The 16,076-nt window shown below is 43.0% G+C and overlaps 1 pseudogene; it reads left to right on the top strand.

The window, feature by feature from the left end:
- The first annotated feature begins 2,954 nt into the window (after positions 1 to 2,954).
- LOC123453536 lies at positions 2,955 to 3,793 on the top strand (annotated as a pseudogene).
- Positions 3,794 to 16,076: the final 12,283 nt, after the last annotated feature.

Below are 16,076 nucleotides of genomic sequence, written 5' to 3'. Positions count from 1 at the left end.
GAATACCTATGATCTATATTGGAATGATTTAGGATTAAGTCCCAGGACCCATTTGGCCAGCTTAATGCATCTCTGAGAATTTCTGCACTTGAAAAGCAGAGCAGCTGCTCTGGACTTCGCCCAACTCAGGCTAACATCTCTATAATTTTTCATGCAACTAATAAAGTCTCTGGAGCCTTCTTACTGTGATTAAATGCGAGCAAAGGTCTTGCCAAAACCACTTAGCCAAGAACTGGCACAGTAGGTTTCCAGTAACTGAGTGGCCACAGGCTGTCACACCAAAGAGCAGAATCAAATTCTGTGGAAAATACATCACATTTGAAAAAAGAGCCGGCTCCCTCCTCTGGCCTCGCAGATCCTGTGGTCAGGCATCCTCTATGCAGTGTTTGCTGAAGGCAAACAGAATGTGGTTCTGGTGCCTCATTTTCCATTTTTAATTCCATGTTCCTCCTCCGGAGAATACTAAGAGGTTTTCATTTTCTACTCTTTTTTTCCCTCTTTACAAGAGATATCAAATAATTAGTTCTTCCCACAAACTACTTGGAAGATGGGGATAAATGGAGCAGAGCAACATCGCCTCCAAAACAAATAATGTTGAGGTCTTAAATTCTCCCTTAGAATATAAAATGTTAAGAAATCAATCATAATTCTTGAAAAATCTCCCCTGCTGGACTTTCAGAGTAGGGAGTCAAGATCTAATCCCATCAAGCCAAAATGAGATCCACCTCAATGATACTCCGTGCTTCGTGGAGCACAGCGGCTCTTTCATGAAGCTTTCTGTCTGTCTGGGAAGGACCACCTGTCTGAGCAGTCAGCACACTGCAGGGATTTCTGTTACGAAGGTTCTGGCTGCAGCTTACAGTTGACCAGTCATGGCATGTAGGCATGTGCTCACTGTACATGTTTGTAACAGCTCAGTCTACACCAGAGTTAATAACTAAAAAGGTACACGCGTTCATCCATTTTTATTATTGTAGCAAAGTACCTGAGGCTGGACGGTTTGGGTGACTTAGTTCACAGTTCTGGAGGTTTAAGAGCCTCTGTTTAACTCTGGCATGGACCTCATGGTAGATCGCATTCCCATGGCATCCCCATCTACACCACAGTGGCAAGTGGTACATGCAGAAGAGGCATTCAGGAGAGGTGCAGGGATCCCTCACAGCACTCCATTCTTGAAGGAACTAATCCAGTCAATTGCATTCATCTCTTCTGAGGGTGGTGCCCATGACCTGGTTACCTTCCACGAATCCCCATCTTTTAAAGGGTCCATCTTCTCATCACTGACATGGTAGATAGACCACGCTCCTGGCACATGAGCCTTTGGTTGATCATACTCACTGTCATATCAAACCACAGTAAGATTCTGGGCCTAGCAGTCAGAAAGCCTAGATCAAATGAATGGTGTTGAATCTAAAGTATTCCCAGGAACATAGTCTCAAAATCTGGATCTAAAGCCCAAGTGAAGAGGAAACTGGCCGGGCGTGGTGGCGCACGCCTTTAATCCCAGCACTTGGGAGGCAGAGATGGGAGGATCACCATGAGTTTGAGGCCACCCTGAGACTACATGGTTAATTCCAAGTCAGCCTGGACCAGAGTGAGACCCTACCTCAAAAAAAAAAGAGGAAACTGCCAGGCAATACACAAAGGTAAACACTGAGATGAGAGGAAATATACTAGAATCAATTTGCCCCAGCATCTCCTGCTTTGAACCGTCTTGTCTGAAGCAAGTGCAAGAGAGGTACCCTTTTCCACAAGTATTTGTTGTAGAATAATAAAGACTATACATAATAATAGCAACATGGGGCTGGAGAGATGGCTTAGCAGTTAAGACACTGGCCTGGAAAGCCAAAGAACCCTGCTCCAATTCCTCAGGACGCATGTAAGCCAGATGTACAAAGTGGCATATGCATCTGGAGTTCATTTGCAGTGGCCAAAGGCCCTGGCACATCCATTCTCTCTCTCTCTACCTGCCTCTTTATATCCCTCTCTCTCTCAAATAAATAAGCACAAAATAATTTTTAAAAAGGAATAGCAATATGGCCAGGTGCGGTGGTGCACACCTTAAATCCCAGCACTTGTGAGGCAGAGGTAGGAGGATCCCCGTGAGTTCTGGGCCAGCCTGGAGCTACAGAGGGAGTTCCAGGTCAGTCTGGACTAGAGTGAGACACTATCTTGAGCTCCCTTTTCCCATCAACCCTCCCCTCAAAAAAGGATAGAAACATGTATGAGAGACTTATAGAAGTTACCTTTCAGCACTCAGGAGGCAGAGGTAGGAGGATTGCTGTGAGTTTGAAGCCACCCTGAGACTCCATAGTGAATTCCAGGTCAGCCTGGGCTAGAGTGAGACCCAACTTCGAAAAACCAAAAAAAAAAAAAAAAAAAAAAAAAGAAGAAGAAGTTACCAATAGGAGGGACAGAAGGACATTTATTTGAGAGTGACAGACAGAGAGGTGAAGAGGCAGATAGAGAGAGAGAATGGGTGCGCCAGGGCCTCCAGCCACTGCAAACGGACTCCAGACGTGTGCGCCCCCTTGTGCATCTGGCTAACGTGGGTCCTGGGGAATCGAGCCTCGAACCCAGGTCCCTAGGCTCCACAGACAAGTGCTTAACCACTAAGCCATCTCTCCAGCCCCAGAAGGACATCTTTTGAAAGTGGCAAACTGACACACAGGATGCCTGACCTGGCGGATATGAGAAGACTGAATGTTAAGCATGAAGTTTAGGACTCCTGCGGTGTCTGCTTCTAGAAGTTGGGTTGGAGGTGGCTGAGAAAAAGGAGGCCTAGGAACAGGGTTTTCACCTGAACCAATTATCCCTGGTCATGTTCTTTAAAGGTCATATCCCAGTATAGAAAAAAAAAAAAAAAAAAAAAAAACATGGTTATGTTTTTGTTTTTAGAAATAACCGGTTTTATTTAAGTCAAAGGCCAGAAATATACAAGATAGTCCCTAGACATGTTGCCATATAAATTAAAAGGAAGCTACCAAAAATCTGTCAAAATTAAGACCACAGGTTTCTTCCCCCTCCCACGCTGCTGGTGGGACGTGTTTGTGACGGAAGTTAAGGACGGGACATCGGCCAAGCGGGAGCACCAGCCATTTAAAGTTTTGGCGACCAAAACAGTAAGTGACAAGGCCATAGATGCAGATGTCTACAGTGCAATTCCAACAGAAAAAGTGGATGGGACATGTGGTTACATTACTACATACAAAGGTCAGCCATACCTTTGGGCTCGACTAGATAGAAAACCCAATAAACATGCTGACAAAAGATTTAAAAAATTTCTACATTCAAAAGAAAACTCAAAAGAATTTCTTTGGAATACTGAGGAAGATCTCAAACCTGTTCCAGAGTGTTGGATACCAGCGAAAGAAATAGAACACAGGGATGGGTAACCAGTGCCTGATGAAAGTGGACACATTCCTGGGTTAGGAAGCAAGAAATATCCATTACATTATCTTACACCGCATGGAGCATTTCAAGTGAGCAATCTGCCTATATTGAAGTATAGTGACCTGTTGTCCTGGTTTGAAGGCTGCAGAGAGGGTAAAATTGAAGGAATCCTATGGTATTGCAGTGATGGCTGTCTAATTAAGGTGCATTGCCATCATCTTGGTTTATGCTGGCCACTTCCAGATACTTACATGAATTCTAAACCTGTTATCATCAACATGAACCTGAACAATTACGACTACCCCTTTGATCATAAGTGTTTGTTTAATCAGTTTTCAAAAATAGACAAGCAGAGATTTGGTAGGCTCAAAGATATAATGCTTGATGTATAAAGTGGAAATGTAACAGATTGTTATTTTCTAGTCTTGATATTCTGTCATGTTTACAAAGGTAAAAAATACCTCAAGGCTCCTACTATTTGCTGTACAAATATCAATGTATACTAACATTTGAAGAAATTAATTTTCCACTTGCAAACACCTATTCAGATTTTTATTTATAATCATCCTTCTTAACTTCTGGAAGTTAGAATATGAAGAGGTAAGCTTCCCAGCTTATACAAAGGTTTGATTCTGTCCACTGTAACTGGAACACCAGTTAACATTAAGTCAATAATTTTATATTACTTACTTTCAAAATTAGATTGTTTAAGCTTAATTTAATTTTGCTAGATATTTAAAAACTCATAGCCTTTAAATGTGTACATACCCACATGTTTATATACTATATATATAGAATATTTGTAGGATTTGAGTATTTAACACAAAAATAAGTATGTATGTACTTGCAAAATTCTAATTTAAACATTAAAATTGTTTAAATTAAAAAAAAATTAAGACCACAGAAGCACAGCCAGGAGCCAACGTGAAGAGGCTCCCACTGGCCAAAGATGTTACAGGACAAGTGTTCAGCAAAGACTTTATTCTCTATGTATTAAACCTGCTGAAGGCCATGTATTCATGACGACAGTTCTATTTTCTGGTCATGCTGGAGATCAAATATAGGGCCTTAGGCATATGAGGCAAGTGCACTATCACTGTGCCACAATCTCAGCTCTTCCACCCTTTTATAATATTTTTTTTCAAACATCAAAGTGATCTCTTTTGGAGGGTAATAAGAAATTAATTCATTTTCTTGAAAACTGGGTAAATACTGAAAAAAAAAAACCTAAACCATTTATTCTGCCTTTTAAAACATAAGTAGTATAATTGAGTTCCAAAATTATTATTGAAAGGAAGTTAATAAATTAAAAGGAACTGAGTGAATTAAAATAGCATCACTTTATAACCTCTAAGACATGAATGGGGCTAGGGACTGAACATCAATAACTCCCAACATCATTAAAAGATAGACAACCGCATTTTTCCCTTTTGGAATGGAGTTGATTTGAGGAGGTAACCATACTCTGAGAAACTAACTTAGAAGGGGGAAGTATTGGCTAATTTAAAATTCACAAGTAAAACATACAAAAAAAAAACCCTGGTTTTTCAGACTAAAATTCTGAAATGAATTTGAATAGCAGCATTAATAGTGTTTTAAGATTTTAGCAAAGTACAAAATGAAGTCTAGTATTTGTTTAAATGCTGTGTTTATAGCCACACTTTAAAGCATTGTCTAAAGTTCCTGAGTTCTCAACATATGATTTTTAACTACCATCACTTTAATCCTTAAATTTAAAATAGCTGTGCCATTGTATATATGTTCAAATTTAAACCTTTTTTAAAGTGTGACACATGAACTTCATGCAAGTTGGCAAAAGTTCTGGTACTAAAGATTATACTCGTTTCTTCTTTTTACGTAACGTGTTTAGTATTGAATCCTCTACCAAGAGAGGCTTCCTAAGATGAGTGATGTCATTATTTGTCCCAATGTCTACAACCTGTGATAGGAGTTTTTTAAAGGGCTTCATGTGAACTATATTGTATTGTTTTTCTAAGTATTTTTTAAAAGGTAACAAAGTTATGTTTATGTACTAATTGTGATCAGAAAAGCCAGGAAAAGTTGATGGTATTCATTAGGTCTTGATGAAGTGGATCAGTTCCTTTTAACCATTGTATAGTAAGGATAAAACACTAACTTGATGTGTATTCAATTTAAATTGTTATGTATTTTTTAATTGCCAAGAAAATAAACAGTTTTTGTACATTTGAGGGTTTTTTTCCCAGCAGCCTCCATCTTTATTGTTTTACTATGGAGCTTTCCTGTACTAAAAAGAATGTTAGCAAAAGCAGCCTTCAGCCCAAACACTTTTTTAAATGAATAATGGTAGTCTAAAACTTAATATTTTTATAAAATGTTGTAATATTGTTTTGTGGATAATTGAAATAAAAATCTCATTGAATGCAAAAAAAAAAAAAAAAAGATAGACAACCGAGCCAGACGTGGTGGCACATGCCTTTAATCCCAGCACTCAGGAGGCAGAGGTAGGTGGATCTCCGTGAGTTCAAGGCCATCCTGAGACGCCATAGTGAATTCCAGGTCAGCCTGGGCTAGCGTGAGACCCTGCCTTGAAAAAACAAAAAAAAAAAAAAAAGAAAAAAAGATAGACAACCAGGGCTGGAGAGATGGCTTAGTGGTTAAGGAGCTTGCCTGCAAAGCTAAAGGATCCAGGTTCAATTCCTCAGGACCCACATAAGCCAGATACACAAGGGGGAGCACACATCTGTAGTCTGTTTGCTGTAGCTGGAGGCCCTGGCACGCCCATTCTCTCTCTCTCTCTAGCTGCCTATTTCTGTATCTCTTTCTCTCTCTCAAATAAATAAATAAATAAACAAATAAATAATTTTTTAAAAGATAGACAACCATGTTACCTACCTCCTGATGAAAAAAAAAAAATCCACTATCAATTATTTCATTTACGAATCCAAGTGTTCCGGGTATACTTTTCCAACTTTGTTGTATATTTAAAATCTTTAAAATAAAAGGTGTTTAATTCACACTTCGTGTCAGTACTATTCACAGGTGAATTGCACAGTGGATATAATTGCTTTTCATTTCCTGCACATTCTTTTACTTGCCTTTGAACTAATAGTAAGTTTTATTTTTAGTTTCCTACACATTTCCTACAATTCAACCTCAAACCCTTTATCACTCTCTAAATCTTTACCCAAGAATTTAAATGTGCCAAATATCTCATTTCATCTGTTGCTGCAAAACACACAGCTTTCATCTCAAAGGGAGTAACAGTTTATTTTGGAGCCTAATATGAGTGATCATGGCCCTGGAACACAGATTCAGGTTATCTCAAGTGCCAGGTTCCAACTTGTTAACAATTTATTGGGTTTTGTTTTGCTTTGTTTTTCAAGGTAGGGTCTCGCTCTAACCCAAGCTGACCTGGAATTCACTATGAAGTCTCAGGGTGGCCTCGAACCCATGGTGATCAAGTGCTTGGATTAAAGGTGTGCGCCACCACACCCAGCTTTCATGAAGTTTTTTGGGTTTTTTTTTTGTTTTGTTTTTCAAGTTAGGGTCTCACTCTGGCCCAGACTGACCTGGAATTCACTATGGAGTCTCAGGGTGGCCTTGAACTCATGGCGATCCTCCTACCTCTGCCTCCTGAGTGCTGGGATTAAAGGTGTGCGCCACCACGCCCGGCTTTTTTTTTTTTTTTGGTTGATTTTTCATGAAGTTTTATTTTTTTAATTTAATTTTTTATTTTGAGAGACAGAGAGAGAATGGGTACTCCAGGGCCTTTAGCGGCTGCTAACAAACTCCAGATGAATGCACCACCTTGTGCATCTGGCTTGCATGGGTCCTAGGGAATCGAACCTGGGTCCTTTGGCTTTGCAGGCAAATGCCTTAAGCCATCTCCCCAGCCCCTTTTATAAAATTTTTATAGTTACAGAACAAAAGGACCAAGGCACATGTCACATACATTGGTGCAAACATCAGGTAGGCAAATAAAGCAAACCAGAGAAATGTCTGTCATAGGCTTCACCTGCCCTCTGCCAGGGACACTGCGCTGTCAGACACCTCGTATGGGATGAAGTCTTCCTCATCGTTAAGCAGTCACACACTCTGCTCCGTGATATACTTATTCCACTGTAATGTATTTATTTGCTGATTAGTCTCTATAATCCCTGAAGACAGACTTTTTTTAATTTTTAAAAATTTTTTCTTTTGCTGTACTTATTTATTGATTTTTTTTTTTTTTTTTTTTTGAGGTAAGGACTCACTCTGGCCCAAGCTGACCTGGAATTCACTATGTAGTCTCAGGGTGGCCTCGAACTCATGGCAATCACCCTACCTCTGCCTCCCAAGTGCTGCGATTAAAGGTGTGTGCTACCACGTCCAGCTTCTATACTTATTTTTAATTGTTTGTGTATGTAATATTTTAGGAGAATATTGATATAGGAATATGGGGTGTCTTTGAGAGCAATGAAAGCTTTCTCAGCTCTTGGATGGCTTGGTTTTTCAAGATAGAGTCTCACTATGGCTCATCAGGCTGACCTGGAATTCACTATGGAGTCTCAAGGTGACTTCGAACTCATGGCAATCCTCCTACCTCTGCCTCCCAAGTGCTGGGATTAAAAGCATGTACCACCACACCTGGCTTTTGGATGGGCTTTTACCTCAGGAGTTAGGGTGACTGTCACACAAAACTTCCATGGAATCAGTAGCCTCCAGGTTCTTGTCTCATGAATTCAACAAATGAAATCCATGGATCATTGAGAGTGAGATTTTGAAAGGTTTCATTATCCAGCTTAAGATAAGGAAAGAAGGGCTGAAGACATGGCTTAGTGGTTAAGGCACTTGTCTGAAAAGCCAAAGGACCTAGGTTTGATTCCCAGTACTCACATAAAGCCAGCTGCACAAAGTGGTGCATGCATCTGGAGTTCGTTTGCAGTGGCTCGAGGTCCTGGTGCACCAATTCTCTATCCACTTCTTTCTCTCTCTTTCTCAAATAAATAAATAAAATATTTTTTTTAAAGAGAAAGCAACGGGTTGGGGGAAATGGCTTAGCGGTTATAGCATTGGCCTGAGAACCCTAAGGACCTGAGTTCGATTCCCCAGGACCCACGTAAACCAGATGCACAAGGGGGCACATGTGTTTGCAGTTCATATGTAGTGGCTAGAGGCCCTGGCGTGCCCATTCTCTCTTTCTCTATATCTGTCTCTTTCTCTCTCATAAATAAATAAATACAATTTTTTTAAATAAATGTTTAAAAAGAGAAAGAAAGAAAGCAGGGCTCCTGTACAGTGGGAAGAATTCCCAGAACTGGGATACCATTGAAGTTATTGCCATGGAGGGATGAGCTGGTCAGTCCAGTTCCCATGCCAGGTGACAAGGCACCTTGTAGTCTTAGTCTCTCTCTCTCTCTCTCTCTCTCTCACACACACACACACACACAAATAATTTTTTTTTCAAATTTTATTAACAATTTCCATGATTGTAAACAATATCCCATGGTAATGCCCTCCCTCCCCCCACTTTCCCCTTTGAAACTCCACTCTCCATCAAATCCCCTCCCCCTCTCAATCAGTTTCTCTTTTATTTTCATGTCATGATCTTTTCCCCCTATTATGATGGCCTTGAACAGGTAGTGTCAGGCACTGTGAGGTCATGGATATCCAGGCCATTTTGTGTTGGGAGGAGCACGTTGTAAGGAGTCCTACTCTTCCTTTGGCTCTTACATTCTTTCTGCCACCTCTTCCACAACAGACCCTGAGCCTTGGAAGGTGTGATCGAGATATTGCAGTGCTGAGCACTCCTGTCATTTCTTTCCAACACCATGATGCCTTCTGAGTCATCCCAAGGTCACTGCCATCTGAAAAGAGAAGATTCTCTACCAAAAGTGAGAGTAGCATTAATATAAGGGTATGAACACTAAGAAAAGTGCTTACTGTGCTGTTTGATGAGCATAGTATATACAACAAATAAATATTTTTCAATGACTTATTTATTTGCATGTGTATAAGTGTGCCAGGGTCTCAGTACTTCAAACAAAAGCCAGACACATGTGCCATTTTTTTGTGTCTGGCTTTATGCGGGTTCTGGGGAATCAAACCTGAGCCTGCAGACGTTTCGAGCAAGTATCTTTAAACACTGAGCCATCTCTCTAGCCCTGTGGCTGTTTGGCTGTAATATGTATCTGTGTGTACATAGCCGGGATAGCCCCTCCTTTACACTCACTTCCTTGAGAAAAGGGCCTGAGCCAGTGAGTTTCATGTCTTGAAAAGATGTTTGTTTTTTTCCTTTCTCGTCAAATAGTATGTTCCGCCAGTGTGTTGTCTGGGGGCCAGGATGATACCACTTTTTTAGCCCCTGACCACCCTATATGTGCCAAGTAGGCACTGAGCAGTTAAAGTGTAAACCACCAAATATTCCTTCCTATTACTCACTGTATTCATCCAACCTTGGAGGCCTAGAACAGAGACCATTTTATTCCGACTGATTTTGAAAGCAGAAAACGAAGAGCACTGTGGAGCAGCAAAGACGTCAAGATGCTGAGGCTGTGGCCAGATGTCGGGGCCAGCCTGGAGCCTTGCACAATCACTGAGGAGGGAACACTCAGCTTTGTCCAGCATGAGGTGAGCAAGGTCTTCCCTTAGGGAGGGTTTGAATTCTCTGTCCCATCTTCTCAGTTTGCCGGACCAAGGTGGAGGCAGCAACTTGTCAATTACAGGCGTCAGAGATTTCCAGTACATTTTCCAAAGCACATCTTGTTTTTCAAAGTCCCTGTTCCCAGAACCAGCAGTTTACTTCCTGGAGGGAGAAGTCAGAATACTGCAAATGGAAACATTTAGCTAGGGCAGGAGCGAAGGCTGATGGGACCCTGCCTTCCCCGCAGGCAGTTGAGAGGGGGACTGCCCGACCCAGGCTTTTCTCTTGGACTGTAGCTAGGCCTTCCATCCCAGGTGGCTGGCTGCTGATCCAAAACTCTAAATGCCCAGTGCTTCCGGGGCGATAGGAGAGTCTGCTTTTCATGTGTGACTCTGTATACGAGTTGGTCACCAGAAAGATTCAGCCATCACTACAAGCATAGAACTTTTACCTCACACCCCATACTTAGGGGAAAGAGCAACTGGTGACTGAGTTACTAACTGATCATTCTTATGAAATGAAGTCTCCATAGAAACCCCTAAAGGATGGGGCTGAAGAGATGGCTTAGTGGTTAAGTGCTTGCCTGTGAAGCATAAAGACAGTGGTTCGAGGCTCGATTCCCCAGGACCCATGAAAGTCAGATGCACAAGGTGGTACATGCATCTGGAGTTCATTTGCAGTGGCTGGAGGCCCTGATGTGCCTATTCTCTCTCTCTCTCTCTCTCTCTCTCTCTTTCTGTCTGTTGCTCTCAAATAAAAATAAACAAAGAAACAACAACAAAAAAACCAAATCCATTAAAACAACAACAAAAAAAGATCACAAAAGATCCCTAAAGGAAGCCAGGTATGAGGAGGTAGGAAGATCCCTGTGAGTTTGAGGATACCCTGAGACTACATAGTGAATTCCAGGTCAGCCTGGGCTAGAGTGAGACCCTACCTTGAAAAACAAAAACTAACAAAAAAAGAAAAGAAATCCCAGCCAGGCATGGTGACACACACCTTTAATCCCAGCACTTGGGAGGCAGAGGTAGGAGGATTGCTGTGAGTTTGAGGCCATCCTGAGACTACACAGTGAATTCCAGGTCAGCCTGGGCTAAGTGAAACCCTATCTTTTTTTTTTTTAACATTTTTTGTTCATTTTTATTTATTTATTTGAGAGTGACAGAGAGAGGGGGGGAAAGACAGATAGAGAATGGGTGCGCCAGGGCCTCCAGCCACTGCAAACGAACTCCAGACGCGTGTGCCCCCTTGCGCATCTGGCTAACGTGGGACCTGGGGAATCGAGCCTCGAACTGGGGTCCTTAGGCTTCACAGGCAAGCACTTAACCACTAAGCCATCTCTCCAGCTCAAAACAAAGGATGGGATGAGGGCACGTCCATGTTGGTGACTACGGCCATATGCAGTTCCTGCTCCTGGGATCCTTCCTGAACCTCCATGTGCCTTTTCCACTGGCTAAAATATCCTTTGAAATAAATCGACAATAGTAAGTCAACTATTTCCCTGGTTTATGAGTTGCTCTGGCAAACTACTGAACCCATGGAGTGGAGAGTTATAGGAAGCTTTGCTTTATAGCCAAATTGGACCAAAGTTATGGGTAACCTGGGGACCTACCACCTGTGATTGACATTTGACATGAAAGACAGTCCCGTGGGAATGGAACCTGTAATGTGAGGCATCTATGCAAAACACACCACGTTCACCTCAAAGGAAATAAAAGTTTATTCTGGAGCCAAATATGCGTGAACATGGCCCGGGAACTCAGATTTAGGTTACCCCAAATTCCATGTTCCAATGTGTCAACAATTTCATGAGGATTGTATAGTTACAAAACAAAAGAAGTTCATAAACCAAGTCACATTTCAAATACATTGGTAGAAACACCAGGAAGGCAGCTGATGACATTCTTGCCTGTGGGCTGGTGAAAGCTAGTGGTGTGTTAGTATATTTCAGAAAGGTTTCACCTGATCACCTGATAGTCACAAGGATAGTAGGTCAAACATAGTGGTGGGTGACAAATAGCTACTAAAAGGGCTAAAATTACTTCAAAATAATCTGGCTCTGAATCTGCAACATTCCATCTTTCTACAACCACATTCTGTCAATCAGCTTTGTAAGATGTTTGAGGCGCATCTGCTTAAGGGGAACTTCAGTTCCCAGTGTCAATTAAAGTCAGCGTCAAGTTGAACTGGCCGGTTTCTCTTTGTACAAGGACAGGAATCCAATCAGATCAGACCCAACCTTTCATGACTTCATTCAAACTTAATTCCCAAAGACCACAGCTCCAAACATCATCATGGTAGGAGTTAGGCAATCAAAATATGACATTTTCTGAAGGGTGGAGTGATGATGAACACAATTCTGCCACATAAAATGGCAAACATATGCTGCTAACTCATTAAAGTTACAGCTCACTGACTAATCCCAGACCAACTGGCATATTCTCTGACACTGAAAGAGATGGATTCTCTATGAAACAGTATTCCATTAATATATTTATTTATTTATTTATTTTGGTTTTTCGAGGTCAGGCCTCACTCTGGCTCAGGCTGATTTGGAATTCACTATGTAGTCTCAGGGTGGCCTTGAACTCACAGCGCCCAGCTCAGTGTTCCATTTCTTTCTGAGCACTCATCTAGTCACATGGAGAAGGCTCTAAGACTAATACTCTAGGGGAAAGATAAAAGTAGAGAGAATTCCAGGCCAGGCGTGGCGGAGCACGCCTTTGATCCCAGCACTTGGGAGGCAGAAGTAGGAGTATTGCTGTGAGTTTTGAGGCCACCCTGAGACTATATAGTGAATTCCAGGTCAGCCTGGGCTACAGCGAGACCCTACCTAGAAAAAAACAATAAAATAGAGCAAACTGGGTGTGGTGGTGCACGCCTTTAATCCCAGCACTCAGGAGGATCGCCGAGAGTTCAAGAACATCCTGAGGATACAGAGTGAATTCTAAGTCAGCCTGGGCCACAGTGTGACATTGCCTCAAAATAAATAAATAAATAAATAGGAGAGAGAGAGAGAGAGAGAGAGAGAGAGAGAGAGAGAGAGAGAGAGAGATCTCCACTGCACCAGAGTGTGCTGCACTAGAATTGGGAGATGCTCTAGCAGACCAGAGGAGGAGCAACCATGCGTGTGCACTGTGGGGGAGCAGAGAAGGCCCCAGGAGTGGATGGGCCTGAGCTGAGAAGTGAAGGGTGATGTTGATCCAGTCACGAAGGACTTTTCTAGAAACTGGGGAGATGGTTCAGTGGCTAGAGTGCTTGCCGAGTGTGGCGATTTGATTCAGGTGTCCCACATAAACTTAGATGTTCTGAATGCTAGGTTCCCAGCTGATAGAGATTTGGTAATTAACGCCTCTTGGAGGCAGTGTATTGTTGGGGCCAGACAGTGTCCCCCTGCCAGGGTTTGACACACTCTCCTGTTGCTATGGTCCACTTTATGTTGGTCAGGGGGGTGATGTCCACTCTCTGCTCATGCCATCGTTTTCCCCTGCCATCATGGAGCTTCCCCCTTGAGCCTGTAAGCCAAAATAAACCTTTTTCCCACAAGCTGTTCTTGGTTGGGTGATTTCTACCAGCAAGGCAAACCTGGCTGCAACACTGAGTAACCATGAGGATCTGAACTCAGATTCCCTAGCATCCCATTACATCACATGTGTGTAATCCCAGTGCTGGGGAGGAGAGGCAGGAGGAACTCTGGAATTCATTGGCTAGTTTGTCTTACCGAATTGGTGAGTTCTGGATTAAGTGAGAGACCCTGTTTCAAAAACCTAAGGTGGATAATGATAGAGGTACACACCCAGTATCAACCTCTGGCCGCTACATGTACACAGATACATGGGGTCCCACACGCATGAACATACACACATGCATGCACTCCACTCAACACATGCACACGTGACTTTTCTTGCTAAGAGGTAAGCGTATGGGAGCTGATTTGAAGGAACATGAGCGCTCTGGGCATTATTATGAATTTAGTCTAACCAGAGACCAGAGTGCCAGTTGGTTGGGTGCTGGCCAGATTTTGAAGGAATACCACATATTTAATGTTTCCCGCTTATGTTAGCTTAGATGGAATAGAACCAATGTACCTAGAAGAAGTGTAAATGCTCCTAGGACTTTAAATGTCGCACTTCCGTCTTCTGAAACTGCAATAGGGGAAAGATTCCTCTGATGCTAGCGAACAAGAATTCCGTGACTCTGAGCCTGACCCCTTTGGGCAATACATAACTGCGTTATCTCAGGAGATTCCTAGAACATAGCCACTAAGGGTCAAATTGAAAGGCCCAAGAATTCAGAAGCCCAGAAATACTATCACGCTCCAAAGGGAGCTTAAGCGGGCCCCTGCATACCTCAAACTCCAGGCTTTACTCTCTGTTGGAAGCAAGTAAAGAATCCCTCTTCGCATTATATCAGAGCCCGCTCCTAATATAAAACTAGGTAAAAAGGGCATGAGATAGCCCTCAAGGATGGGAAATAAGTAATAAAGTGAACCACTTATTTGGTTTCTGTAAATAGCCTGCACCATAAGCCTTAATAGCCCACACTGTAAGCCTTAGTAGCTCGCACCATAAGCTGTAGCAGCCTGCCTCAGACCACCAAGGTCATAGGAGGCTGATACCATACTCTGCTACCCCCACCTAAGGACCTGCGCAAATGCTGACCTCCAAGGTCATAGGAGACTGATACCACACTCTGCTACTCCCACCCAAGGACCTGCGCAAATGCTGACCACCAAGGTCATAGGAGAATGATTGGTCCACGAGGGGCTTGAACAAATTAAACTAATTGGCTTAGAAACTATGGGGTGGCACAAACTGACTGGCTCGCACCCCGTGGGCTCCTGATATTAAAAAAAAAATGATTGGTCTAATGCACAGGCTTTGTTAGAAACCCTATAAAAACTGTCCCGTTCCTGCATTCGGGGCTCTGCAGTCCTCTACCCCTGTGCGGTGTACGACTGTGGGCCCCAGCACGCTTGGAATAAAATCCTCTTGCAGTTTGCATCAAGACCGCTTCTCGTGAGTGATTTGGGGTGTCGCCATATCCGGGCAGAGCGTGGGGTCCCCCTTCCTGGGGTTCCTTCAAAATCACAAGGAGGGTGGGTTTTGCCATGAAGTTTAGGAGGTGCTCTGAAGGATTTCCAGCATGCGAGGTGACATGATGAAGTTTACAAATAAAAAGGATTAACTGGGCAGCAATGTGGCAATCAATAGGAGGGGAAGGGAAGTTGGGTGGGGGGCGGGGAAGGCAGGGCAGCAAGTCATGAGCATGAGCGGTGGGAATGGACGGCTCGTGGTCCAAGCAGAGGAAGAGAGTCAAGAGATGGAGGAGGAAAAGGTGTCTGAACCTGGGTGGAAGAAGAAGGGGTTAGCAGCAGTTCAGGCCCTGGGTATGGAAAGACAAAACAGCAAGGTAGCTTTCTCCTGACAGGTGGCTAGCTAAGGACTGATCCACAGAAACATGAATGCCACCTTGCCTGCCCTAGCAGGGCACATTCTCCCCAGGTGGAATCATGTCTGCTTCAGTCTCATCCAAGACGGCTGAAGGCAACAATTTCTGAGCAACAACTTCCTGTTTCTTCTCCAGTGTTCAGGGCTCCTGCGTGCGGACCCTTCCTAAGTCAATGTTCCCCTGGGGCTTACCCGCCAGGCCAGTCGGGGCTCTCCCTGCACACCTGGGCCTGGTGATGAGGCTCATTCTAACTGGATGTCTGATTCATATGTAACTGGGCCTGAAACATGCTGTGAGCCTCCTCTTCCCTCTCCACCAAGGAGAGAGACTAGCTTATGTGAAGGAGATTATTCCAGTCTCCTCATTCTATTTTATTTTATTTTTTTTCAGTACTTAAAGTCCTGTATGTCATTGCTTAGCCAAAGGCCATGGCGCTGATGTGTGGCTTTGACCCTACAGTCAAATACAGACTTATTTTATTTTTTTGGTTTTTTGAGGTAGGGTCTCACTCTAGGCTAGGCGATGATCCTCCTAGCTCTGTCTCCCAATTGCTGGGATTTAAAGGCATGGGGCACCACACCCAGACAGACTCCTCTTTTGATTTAGATCCTTGCCTGCTTTTCTTTCC

This window comes from Jaculus jaculus, chromosome 12 (genome assembly GCF_020740685.1).
Source record: "Jaculus jaculus isolate mJacJac1 chromosome 12, mJacJac1.mat.Y.cur, whole genome shotgun sequence".
NCBI classification, from domain to species: domain Eukaryota; kingdom Metazoa; phylum Chordata; class Mammalia; order Rodentia; family Dipodidae; genus Jaculus; species Jaculus jaculus.
The sequence above is the reverse complement of the archived record's forward strand: the minus strand, read 5'-3'. Positions and strand labels throughout refer to the sequence as shown.